Below are 14,143 nucleotides of genomic sequence, written 5' to 3' on the forward strand. Positions count from 1 at the left end.
TAGTCTTTGGTATTTAAATGTTAATTTTAATTTAAAAAAAGAGAGAAAACGATCACCTGTAGGCATATGTCATAGGCATGCTTCAACAGTGTTTGTGTAATTACTCTCACTACCTTAAGGGGAGAAAAACGTTCCACAGCAGGTTTGAATGCACTGAAATGGACTAATCATTGTGGTAGCTACAAATTTTGATGCACCATTTAGTAAAACGTCAGAAAGAAAAGAAAGCATTTAAACCTGCCTACCCTTCTGCAGTTCTGTGTGGATGTGAGGATTAGCTTTGAGCGTCAAGCTTTGGAGATGCTGGTGGCCAGGGTGAAAGCTTTGCTTGGAGTGAGTTGAAATGGGCACTTTTGCAGCAGTTTCTACAGGGTGTAGAAGCAAAACAAGGTTAGTCAGTGTGCTTACCTATTTAATGGGCTAAATTTCAGAATTGCCACACACAAATGTGAAACACTTCCAATCATGTTTTAATCAGTCTTCATTTTTGGATGACCTTTATCAGCCTCAACCCATTTTTTTCTTTCAAAACTTATTTAGTTCCATCAGTCACTGAGGCAAGGACTATTTGGTATATTGTAACCGGCTATAAGTAGATTCTATATACATATACATATGTATACATAACTCATTTCTCATTTTGGTTTGCACTAACTGGGCAATTTTCATACTCATATTTATTATTTATTAATAACAATCCACTGCCCACACTGTTTTTAATTACACTGTTTACATTTGTACATATTATGTATATACAATTCTATTTCTATTTCTTACCTTTTTGTTATATTGTTTGTTTTAACTATTATTATTATTTATTGTTATATTTAACTGCCCTTTGGCTGCTGTGACGCACACATTTCCCTGTTTGCGGGACTAATAAAGGAATTCTGAATTCTAAACTGTAGCAACAGAGTGAGAGCATGGGGGTTTTTACAAAGGCCATGTAAACTCATGTTGTCTTGTTGGGTGTTTAAAGGAACAGTACTGTGGTGAATGATGGGTGCATGTGGGCTAATACAATTAAGTTAATACAGTTTTATATTTATATGGTAACACCTCGATTATAAGTTAACTCTACTTGAAGGCAAGCACAAAGGTAGTAATGAAGTAAAGATGGTTTCCCATCACAGCATGATACACCACTTTACTGTAGGGGAGACACAGAAATGTAACTAATCTGTACATAATAAGGAGTAATGATTAGCTATCGGTTATGTGGCATTTACACACTGATTCAGAGGTAATGGGGAAAGATTAATGAAGGCAGTGGTCAGCATGTGTATCATTATACACTGGTTCATTACCATGTTGCAGTCTGTTCTCAACAAACTTGCGATTTTAGTCTTCAGATTTACTCAGCGTAGAATGTAACTTATACATCCTTACATCTTGTATAAACAATTTGTCATTGTTACATCTGAATCTGACACTTTACAGACAAAATAAATATTCATATCAGTCCAAAATGACTTCGACCCACAACACAACTGAGATGTTTGGAGTAGCTGTTTGTGGAAAGCTCTTTGCCACAGAACTATTCAGAACTGCCTTTAGCTTTTTGTTTAACTTACTTATGTGACAGATGGGTGAAGTTTGCTACGTCAGTTCCACAGAGAGAAGGTTTAGAAAAATCACAGCAAAGCATATTCAAAAGGTCTTTTCTGCATCTGAAGACCAACAGAACAATAAGAACTATCAAAGATGGTCTATATGGATATCTACAGACAACAGAGACAATATTCAAGATTGAAGCACACAACAAAGGATCATAATGGTTCTATTGTTGGAGACTAAATTTTTTTGCCATGTGAGCAGCATTACTCAAGGGTTGGACAGGTTGGTCTGTCCGCCACTCTGGTCCAGACTGACATATTCCCTCACCTATGAGAGGGATTATTTTGTAATTGTGTACAGACATTGATATCACAATGTTCCTCTGCCTTTTTTTTTTTTTAATGTCTCGACAACTATTGGATGGACTTTAATGTAATGTGAAATTGATATCCATGGCACCCAGAGGATGAGACCTAACGACCTTTAACGAAGCTCATCATCTGACTGAGCTGTGAAATAATTAAACCTTTCAGCTTTCTGCAAGCAATACGGTTAGAACATTTTTTATTTAAACAGAAAAACAAAAAATAACAGCAATGTCTCCTTTATTCAAATTACAGGTCAGTTTTAAAAGTCTGTGTGTGCTTGGTGCAACAATTTCACAGTAAAAGTTAATATTATTATGTTTGGTTTCGGATGGCAATCCACGTCATACACATCATATCCATCATTATCATACGTTAAATACTCTAGGGGGGCAGAGCAGGGTTGGTGAGCAGGGATAAGTTATGGAGAATGGAGATGAGGGGCTGTTGGATGTGTGGAAGAGACGGCAAACTGGTTTGTAATTAAGAATTGAGAATTAAGGATTCATACAGAGTCGCTGTAGTCTGTCGATGTTAACTTTCCCATATTACACAAATTTGGTATAACAAAAATCTTTTTTTGCCTTTGACACACACACATATCTGTTCCGCCAATGGTTCACATATGTTACGTGTTCAGTGTAGCTTAAGGGTTAAGCTTGATTGATGGTAGGGTGCTTGACACTTTTGATGACTGTTGTTCAACAGAAATGACATATTTTTGGACAGAAAATAGTGTCGCGGACACCGTCATATTTCATTGCACAATGTGATTGGGTAGTGCCCTATCATAAATCAGTTGTTCTTTACATAACTTCTGCTTAAAAGTTCTGCTAACACGATTTTTAAAGGTAAAATCAAGACAAATCTTTCTGTGAGAAATGTGAGATCTTCAATTTTTAAAATGTATACCAAATTCCAGAGTCTATTTTTCAGGCTTTATGCATTTATTGATGTTCCCTGTCTTGTAATCCCGTTGGTTTAAACCTAATATTCTTTCCCCCCCAAATGTATTATTCATCTGTTGAGATGTTTTGATGTGGGAAATGAAAGAGTTGGCAGGCCTCTCTGTCCAAAGCCTCAGGTAAAAACGATGACTGGAACTAACCTCCAGCTGAGCTCCGTTATAGACGATCAATACCATTAAATTCAAATCAGAATCAAAGTATCCAAATCTAAGTGTTATAAACATGTGTGTGGGGAATACACTCATTTTCTCTCTCTTTCTTTCGGTCTTTGTTCTTCGCACACATGAGCCCTCACACATCAAACTGTTTTATTTATGTAATGTATTGGTAACATTGCAGCTCTTGCACGACGTGATCTACCGCTGCTTATGGTTTCAAGTAGCACATCAACTCCGGGTTGCAAGCTCTTGTAGAGATGCCGTCTCTCCTGCCATCACCTTTGATCGTGATATGCATATTTCATGACCAATGTAATGTCAATGAGTCCTAGACTAATCCACCTCGGAGCCAGGGGGAGCTCACCCAATGATAAGGGTGAGTGAACTCAAACAGACTGAGATAAATATTGCATTTTACGAGGAGGAGAGAAAGACGCGACAGGGCCGAGGGACACGGAGTAAACGGGAGGTGAGATATTGGGAAGGATAGACAGAGAGAGAAGTATTTGAAGAAGGAGAGAATGAGGCAGACGCTCGGAGATAGCGAGGGAAAAAGGGGAATACGGCTAAGGTTATTGCAGGCCAAGTGTTGCTGTCATGAGACACTGAAAGCTGGGCTGAATTTCTGTCAAGTCTACACTTTCCTTGCTATGCTATATACACCCTGACAGCATACAGCACTCAGGTCAACAGCGGCTTGGTTTCATTATTGACTCATCTCAGCTCCATGCATCATTAAAACTAGTAATTTCCTCAAACCACCTTGAATTCTTGAAACAGACTGAAAGTTCAAAATTTTGATTTGAATGTTTTATAACAGCTGCATGTTTTAATCATTACAAATATGTTCTCACCCCGAGATCATTTATTTTCCAATATGGGCATTGGGAGACAGATCTAAAGACACCCCGGTGAGCTGGCAAATGGCTGATACCTACCACGCAACTGAACAGCAGGGGAGAACAGGAACCGAACCGGCAGCCAGATCTAAAACTCATTCATGGGGAGACAGAACATATGAGGCTTGCTAATTTGCCAGACGTATAGGTCCCCTCCACCACAACCACCCCCCATCCCTTTTTCTTTCGCACACTTTCTACCCTCTCTCTAATAGTTGGAGCGCTGAAAGAAAGAAAGGGAGAAAGAGCACTTCAGTTACACATTCCCATGGAAATGCGTTTGATTCGTGGAAGCTTTTGATGCAGATGATTTTTGCCTCAAAGCATCTTGTCCCAGCCCTCCTCAGCACAGGCTCTTTGGAAGTGATGTGACACCGGATAAATGATTATGGGGTCTTCCATCCCACTCCCTCCGGCAATGAAGGGAAGAGGTTATGCGTTAATACAGGAAGAGAAGTTGTATTTTATGTCCAATGATTAGCCTTCTTAGACCTAATTATGTCCCTGGGGACAACAGCACTCCTCTCCTCCTCTCCGCTCAGAACCTTTTTCCTTTCTTTCCTCTAATTTTTTTCCCTGCTCCTTGCCTACTTTTTTCCTGCCCCTCCCCTCCTCCTCTTTCAAGGCCCTTGCTTTCTCTCTTCCAGGTAATAGACACTCTAGATCCCCCCTTTCTTTCAACATGAGCAGCGTGCCTTCACAAACTCTTTTCCACAAGGAAAAATCAGCCTGAAACGTCGACTGTTTGCGGGTGAAAGAAAGGTAAGGATAGGCAGACAAGAGGCAAAAAAACCTACACGAACCATGCTGATTTTTGGGTGCAACAGAATTGAAGAGTAGAAAAAAAGGGAGTGAGAGAAATGATTTCCACTACATTCAAACTCTCCTCCCTTGATTGTGCATCAATCCCTGGCTATCTCTCAGCTGCAGATGGAAGTGAAGGGAACCCCGATTCCACCTCAGTCTGAAATCTGAATAAAACACGCTCTCTGCTTTACAGTTCAAGGCTGCCATAAAGGCATACAAGCCCCTCTAAACTTCTGGAGGTGAGGCTCCCACTCAACAGATGCCAATTTGGCATGCTGCTATGAGTAATGGGAGTGTGATGGCATCGTCGAGTATAAACATGACACATTTGGGGTGATAAACTGTGTTCCTCTGTAACTCCTTCCCCACTTTGTTCTTGAAAGTGGAAGTCAGGTTGAAGGAGGTTAAAAGAAGCAGCTTGGATACCATAAACAAAATACTGGTGTGAACTTCAGCATTTTTGTGGCTATTAGTTACTTACACAATAAATATGGGGGTCGGAAAGGGGTCATCGTAGGAAATAATGTGAAAACAAATCATCAAATGGAACAGTTAACATGCAGCTACAGTAACATGCAGCTCCTGATGGCTGCTTCTGTAGCCTGAAAACCCTTCATCTTCTAAAAGTCACATTCACATCTCTTCTGCATCAGCGATTATGTTTTGGGCAAAAAGCCAGCCAGAACATTCAGTGCCAATGCAGGAATTAGTGTGACCATCATAGGTGAATACAGCAGGTATGGGTTTTTGCTTCAGGCTGTGAGCACCAGCAGCCTCTGTTTTACTATTGTTGGACTTTTATTGTGTTATACTAGTCAAGGTTATTTTTTTTCCTTGTTTAACCCACTTCATCTTAACCTTGGTTATGGTTTCAGTATGCATTAACTATGTAATCACGGCTGTCAAGCAATTAAAAAAATAATCTAACTACGTACTTTGTGACTTATTAATCTGAATTAATCGTATATCAGTTTTTTAAATGCGTGAGAAGTATTTAAAATTACTTCAATTCAAATGGATATTGAATTAATCACTGAATAGTCCCAGGTAGACCTCCTCATTCTGTTTCTGAAGGCCTGTTTGTGTATGGCTGGATGAGACTGCAGAGGCTGTGTTATGTCTGACCTCCTAACTCGCTGCTATGTGCTTTGGATTGAGGTGATGGCTCAGGCTGGAAGTGCCCTAAGTCGTCCGGTGCGTCTCACAACAGCTCCGTTGTTGTAAAGTTTCCATTCACTGAGCCAAGCAACCTTTTGTCATCTGCCTCTATCATGTTTACAAAGGTTGTATGTTTAGTAATTCCATGGAACCGTACACAGTAGTAAAAGAGCTTTTGGTATTTTGATTTGTTATTTCTTGCATAATTAATAAACTGAAGTAACTATATAATTTTGTCAACCCCAGTTATAATCCACACATTGCAAAAACTAGGTTGGTTTGTGTCTATGTGGATTCCTGGCCTCTTCAGTAGCTCATTCCACAAATTCCATTGCATTTTCATTTATTCAGTTCAGAATTAAGTGAATCTGTAACTCAGATTTATAAATTTAACCATTAAATTATTAGTTTAATGGGGTACAGACAGTCAATGTCCTACTAAGTAAATCTTGCCACTCGGCAGCCATCTTGGCACCGCCCTCATGCAGTTATTTCGGGCTCCCAAGATCAGGCCCCTGTCTAAATAAATGTGGAGAGAGCCACGATTTCACCTTTGGTGACCTTGCCCTAAATTAAGGTTCAAAACACCTTTTGATGATGGTGATATGCATGCACACAATTTCACGATACCAACTTCTTCTCGTTCCAGAGTACCATGATGTGACGCCATCACTCATCCCACCAGAGCACTTTAAGAGTTGAATGTCTATTGTTTAAATAACCTCACCTTTCTTCATAATTCCTGTGCGTTAGCGTGATATCCTCCTCTTCCATGCTTAATGTAGGTCCGTAAATGGTAAATCCTCTACGCTCACATCAGTGCAACAACACGATTAGCTGATATCTTTCCCAGTCATGGCTGTGATAAAGCAAACAATTGGCTGATTGGCAGAAGGGGCGGGGTATGTGTCATACAACCACCATCTCAGCTGTAAAGACTTTTCTATTCAGAAAGCTTCGAGTTGTTTGTCTCATCTCTTTTGATGTCTCTGGTTCAGTGTGGATATTGCAGAAATAATCTAATTATAAACAAACACAGTTAATGTGAATACTGACCTGCCTTGGGCCGAATGAGTACTCAGCTGAATACATCGATAATGTACTTTTTGTATGTATATGTAACATCTGAGCAGAATGTGTCCATATCTGTACTTGTGATGAGAGAAAATCCTCATTTGGTGGCACACTGAAGTTTATTAATTTAAGTTTATAAAAAAAACTTCAGTATATAGTTCTCTGAAGCTCCATTCTGAGGCTGTCCTGTAAGTAGCTTTCTAATAAATAACAAATATAGCAACTTCCTATCAACCTATACAATTTCAAGCCGAAATGAACTTAGTCATAGCCACTTCTGGCTAATGTCCTGTCCATTCCAAGTATGAGTACTGATACAGATAATGTAGTTGGTTGAACAGATACAAATACAGAAGATTATGGTGTACATGCTCATCCCTACTGCTTTAGTTTCTTTTACTGCAGACACAACATCACTTCATAACTGCCCCCGACATTTCTTCGCTTCTCCAGAGAGAATAAAACATGAAGAATATCAACCACCAATGAAAACAAACGTACAAGTTCCTCAATGCTCTTTGACATCGTCTCATCATATCAGTTGAAGAAAATTAGCATAAAAGTTAGTCGACAGAAGTGTCCACATGACTTTGTGGATGTTTGTTTAAACCTTTAGAAGCCAAACACAGAAACATGTTTGTGGATTTTCTGTTTCAGCAGAAGCAGGTATCAACTCCCCTTTCATGACTTTACATTCATTCTGTTCAAAATGAAGTAACTCTGTGCCTCAGTGGGCAAAACATCTTAGTTTGTGCTTTATGAAAGAAATTCTCATCTTTAACGGGCTGAATAGAAAAGTGAACGAGAGATGTGGAACAGCTCCCTGACACCAATAACGTGACATGAAGCTGTGATAATTGCAGTTTGATTGCTTTTCAGGGGAAATCTGTTGAATCCTGTGATTTGTCCAAAACTGAGGGGGGAGAAAAAAGGAAAAACTCCAGCAAATGCTGATTTCAGAATGAATAAAAACGTTCATCACTGTGATCATTGCACAAGGGTAAGTGACACATAAGAAAGCACAAAGAGTTTAGCTTCAAATTTAAATTTTAATTGTGTTCTTCTAGGTCTAAATGGCACACTCTAAATGCAGCTCTGGGAGTGTGTGGAGGGTGGAAGTACTAACTGATTACTTAGATGAATGCAGAATGTGCCATGAATTGGTGCGCCAGGCGGCAGAGCAGAACTGAAGTGAGCATCCACTGATTGGCTAAGTGTGCAAAGTGCTTCAGTCTCTGCAGCGTGCCGCTCTCCATACACACTACTTTTCAGGGCAGAATCAGGTTTCTCGTTGTGGAGAATGCATCTGTGTGCATTTGTGTATTTCAAAGTTCTAGTATGATTTTATGTCAAGTACTATTATTAGAATCGCCAAAGAGTGAACAGTGTTTCTGATGAACCTGCATCTGCAGTGGTCATTACCACTGGTAACAAAAGATGAAATAATCTCACTTTCTTCTCTCTTGAGGATTTTTTTTTTTATTTAGCGGCTGCAAAAAGAAAAAAATTGCAGGGTGGGGAGCAGGGCTGAGTGGGATGTGACTTTTTACAAACTCTAAACTCTGTATATTCCCCTAATAACTCAACCCTGCTGCATGTTTGTGTGTTATAATGTACTATATTGTGACATGCTTGTATTGTTGTGGGATTTGGGTGACCCCAGGAAGAATAGCTGCTGCTTAGCAAAAGCTAATGGGGATCTAAATAAAAAAACAAAAAAAACAAAACTGCAATAAAAATGTGCAAATTATGATAAATATAACAAATCGATGCTGTCAGAAAGCGAAGAGAAACAAAACTGCTCATACATTTCCTGTTTCTGTGTTAGATGGGTTTTGCCACTCCTTGGCCACCTGTAGGAGAATAGTGACAGGTTCTAAGTAGGGCTGTCAATTAATTAAAAACATATTTAATCGCGATTAATCGCATGATTGTCCATCGCAAATTAATCGCACATTTATTATCTGTTCTAAATTTACCTTAAAGGGATATTTTTCGTTATTTTTATACTATTATCAACATGGGAGTGGACAAATATACTTGCTTTATGCAAACTCGATTTGAGACCCTGTCAGGGCTTTGAAGCTGAACTTGCCATTCAAAAGACCCTTTATCCATTTCTGCTTATGGAGGTTTGTTTCTGCTTGCCATTCAAGATGTTCCTGCTTCATCGCTTCCTGATTTCCCAAACTACGGGGCAGGCCGAGGGTCATAACACGGTGCGTTTTTAGCACGTCAAAAGAATTAACGGTGTTTAAGAGGAATTTGCGTTAACGCGTTATTATCGCGTTAACTTTGATAGCCGTAGTTCTGAGTCTATTCATTCCATCGAGGAAGTCATAAGCACAGAGTATGATCTGATTATGACTATCCCACCCATAGTCATGAAAATAAATATTGGACCCATTTTTCACAAGCCACAGGCCTATCTTCCAAGTTTCTGACACTAAGCTGGCATTTTTTGAAGTGTATACCATTTCATACTGCTGGCACAGCTTGTAATGACTCACCTTTGTTATAGAGGTAAAGTGCTGCCCCTTCCAGTATGCCCCACAGGACTTTATTCTAATCAGGAGAGACTAGTGACTAAAGTAACAAAAATGTTTATTACAGCAGATGATATGTAATATATTACAGCAGATGATATGTGACAATGAATTTGTCAGAAAGTCTTTGGCGCTTAGACTCTACAGGGAGAGTCCGTGATCCTGAAAGGCATCTGCCCTGAGCAGCAGAAGAAGAATCCCCCCATGGAGTCCAGTCACTGGTGCTAGTGGCTGATGACTCTTCTGAGACCGGAGGGCTGATGAGATGAAGAAACGATGTAGCTGGTGAATCTGCAAAGATGGGTGGTGATAGGGAGGTGGAGGGAGTGCAAAACTGCAGCATGAGTGAACTATAGGAAGCAAGATGATAGGCTAACAGTGAAGGTGTGTCACCGTGCCCAGCTGATGTGAACAACTTTAAAATGAAACTCTCGCCAAAATGCAACCTAGGCTTTTTTTGTGAATGTACCCAAGTCAAACCTTCGTATAAAAGCATAATTAAGACGAAAAAAAACACTTTTAAGATTCACCGTACTTTCGTTTTCTGGTCAAAATCATTTTCAATTTCGTGCTAGGGGCAACTTTACGGTAGCATAAAAATCGCTATTTTTAAAACACTAAGAAGACTCGACACAACATGAAACTTTGCATAGTATCACCAGGGTCTCTACACATGAACATGAGCATTGAGAACATTGTTTGTGTACACAGAGTTTACTAAAAAGAAGGTTTTTGAACAACTCACGCTAGCAGTAACTTGCTCCGCTCGCTGCCGTCCTGCCAGTCGAGAAGCGTTGATCCCCGAGTGCGACGTAACATGGAGGAGAGTAAAGGTGGAAAGTTTTGACCCGAAAACGAAAATATGGTAAATTTTAAAAGTGGCTTTTTCGTCATAATTATGCTTTTACACGAAGGTTTGACTTGGGTTCCTTCACAAACAAAGCCTAGGTTGCATTTTGGCGAGAGTTTCATTTTAATTAATTGTGCTGAATTTAGCTGAATTGATGCAGCGCACTACGGCATCCGGCAGAAACAGAAGCCTTGCATACCAGCTACGGGAGGGTCCGGACTGCCGGAGCTGCAACGGAATAGTCTCTCAGGATTGATTTGTTTTGGAGTTACATTACATGAGCAAGTAAATGTACCTGTGATACATTTAGTAAGTAAGTACATAACGTCATTCTGAATGTATTTTTTTGAACCAAAAGTACAATCTTTTCCCAAACCTAACCACATTTTTTTTTTTGGCCTAAACCTAACCAAACATTCATAATATGTCATAATATGTGAACTGATTGTTATCAAGATTTATTTTGAAAGTCTAACCCAACATTGCATATAATGTATTATATACATATATTATTATTTATGTATTACTAACTTGACCGCAGAGCCGTTTACATGTAAAACTGACACTATTGGGGTAGGTAGAGCGTCATAGTTTGAAGCTTAAGGCCACTGACCAAGCTGCCGAATTTGATGTGCTGGGATTGAGAGCATGTTGCTATGACACACACAAAAGGCATATTTGGACTTGTCTTTGTATTAAATCTTTTAGTGTATTTGTTTGCAGCAAAAATATTAAATAAAATCTGAAAAGTAAAATATGCAAACTCCCCTAAATGGTTGCTTCAACAAAAACAAGAATCAAATGAAATTCAATTATCATAAATAATAATAATTAAAAATCTCCCCTCCCCTCTCATAATTTTTCAAAATGAATTTGTCTCTTTGCAAGAGAAAAAAAAAACATTCATAGCAACTGAAATCTGATCAAATGTATACAAATAGAGAATGCAGAAGGAGGAAAACAAACAGACACATTAACCCTGAATAATCCTTGCGAGATCAATATGTCACAGCTTTGGCCTTGGCTTTAATGATTAGACTGTGCAAGTATATTAGCCTGATGCATTATAAATCCAATAGCTTTGTCCACCAGTGTGTGTTTGCCTCCACAGAAATGATAGTGACATAATAGAGATCAAGCAGAGGATTTAGTCTTAATTTCCACAAGCATTATTAAAATAAAAACAGCAGTAATTCATATGACTGAATGTCTTTATGCTTTCTCTCTCTTTCTGTCCTCCTCTGCTGTCTCTAATTAAATGGGGTGAAACAGCCTTGTGTTTCACTTTTATGTGTTTCAATTTTGTCAGCAAGTTTCCCCACAATGCAGCCATCTGAATTCCAAATGATAAATGAAAATCCTGCTCTTTGTGAAGTAATTCCATTAGAGGTCCACATTAAGGAAATAAAGACAAAAACCTACAGTACGTAATTGAATTTTCTGCGTTTGCTTTCTCATAGGGACCACAGTGGATGAGACCATCTATTGAATTTACTAATATTTAAGTGCCTTGTCTTCCCTGAAAACCACATTACTCTGTGTACAAATGAAACATTTGCATTGAGCTGTTCCTTTGTATTTCCCTTTTACTTCACTTAGCCTGCATGAATTAGATATTTGTATATTCATTTCCACAACAACCCTTTCTATTGGGTTTGATGAAGTCAAGTTTTAGGGAGTTTCAGACTAACAAACAACCTCTCCATCACTCACAAGATTGATGAAGCCCGCATTGCATGCTGCTTCCTGTGATGCCCACCGGGATTTCTGTGAGATCGAAAGCTGTTGTTTACCATGTCTCTCTCCTTGTCTATCCGTCTTAGCTGTTTTTTTCTTCGATTTCTGAGTCTTTCATAGACCCACTGGTTTTGTACCTTATCTAACTTTAGGCTTTTAACACTTGTAAGTTTGTTCTCGAACCAGTCTTCTGTTTCTGGGTAGTCTGTTGCTGCCCGGTTAGCTTTCCTAAAGCTAGCCTAGCTTACTGGTTTTTGCCTTTCACCGCAGTTAACACAGCCTCGATGAACAAGTGTTACAATGGCTTGTGCTGACTGTTCAGTTGCAGTTGCTGATATGGTGTCTCTATTAGAGAGATGTGTCCGTGAGTTCGAGAAGCTTGTCTCAGTAAGAACCACGGGCACTGCAGATAGTGTTAGCCCAAGGCCTGATAGCAGGTCTGCTTGCCTTAGCACTACCTCAGTCTTGTCGGAGTTTATCCCTGCTCGGACGCGGCGTGGGAGAGGGCGCAAGAGCAAGTCACCGGTTGTGTGGCCTGGTCAGAAGTCACCCTTCCCGACTGCTAACCAGTTTTCTGTCCTTGCTAGCCCAGTTGTTAGTCTTGCCGGCTCATTTGCCTCCCCTGCCCCTGTTGATGGGGCTTAACTCCACACGCTAGTAATAGGAAAGTCCATTACCCGCAATGTTAAGTTAGCGTCACCAGCCACTTTTTGCTGTTTACCTGGGGCCAGAGCTTCCGACATAGAGGCTAATCTTAGGATGCTGGCATCACGCAGGGATAAGCGCGTCACTGTAGGAAGCAGGGATACAGGGTAGTGTTTCTTATAATAATACTACGTCAATATTTACTGATGTGAAGTATGGAGTTCCCCAGGGCCGTGTTCTTGGCCCTTTGCTCTTCTCTTTATATATTTCACCTCTTGACCAAATTATTCGAAATTATGGAAGTATGTCACCTGTGACAGTATGCGGACAATACTCTGCTGTATGTGCCCATAAAAGCTGATGATAAATCTCAAATCATGAAATTAGAGACTTGCTTGTATGATGTGTAGAATTGGATGTCAGAAAACTTCCTGCTCCTAAATTCAGATCAAACTGAGATGTTGGTCGATGGCCCCACTCGACAGAAACACCACTTTGATCAGGTGACGGTAACTCTTGAAGTGTTTTATTTCTCAAAGTTCAACTGTCAAGAATCTTGGTGTTGCATTTGATTCTACCCTCTTTTTAGATCAGCACATCAAAGAAATTACCAAGATTGCTTTTTACCATCTGCGCAACATAGCTAAAATAGATAGATAAATAGATCCTTCCTGTCCACGCTCCTGTTTTGTTTAGGCTGGATTATTGCAATGCCTTATTTGCGGGTCTGTCGCATGAGAACACTAAAAGTCTTCGGAGGGTTCAGAATGCTGCAGCTTGAGTCTTAACACGTACAAGAAAATTTCATTATATTACACCAATCCTAGTCTCACTACATTGGCTCCCAATTCATATAAGATCAGACTTTAAGGTGCTACTGATGACATACAAAAATGTACATGGCCTTGCCCCATTGTACATGTCAGATCTCATTAATCCATATATTCCACCTCATGCATTATGTTCTCAGACTTCAGGGCTCCTGACGGTTCCAAGGGTTAAAAAGAAGTGAGCTGGCTGCAGGGCATTTTTCTATCGTGCCCCCTTCCTCTGGAATAACCTCCAAGCTGACATCAGACAATCTGGCTCTATTGACGACTTTAAATCTAAACTCAAAACGTACTTCTTTGACTTAACCTTTTATTAGTCCTCGACTTTGATTGCTAGCTTCTTCAGTGGGTCGGTCTCAGTCTCAGTGAGTCTCTTACCTGTAGTATTAGAATTCACATTGTCCTGCTGACGGGAAACAATCTGTTTATTCTGATTAACATTGCATTTCTCTTACTTTTGCTTTTGTTTTCTGTTCCCACAAGCTGCCAGCTGTCTGGCTCTCTCACTGTCCACTCTCTATAGCTTCCTCGTCCTCGTCCTCTCTATTC

The sequence above is a fragment of the Pagrus pagrus genome (assembly GCF_965226575.1).
Source record: "Pagrus pagrus genome assembly, chromosome: 1".
Taxonomy (NCBI): domain Eukaryota; kingdom Metazoa; phylum Chordata; class Actinopteri; order Spariformes; family Sparidae; genus Pagrus; species Pagrus pagrus.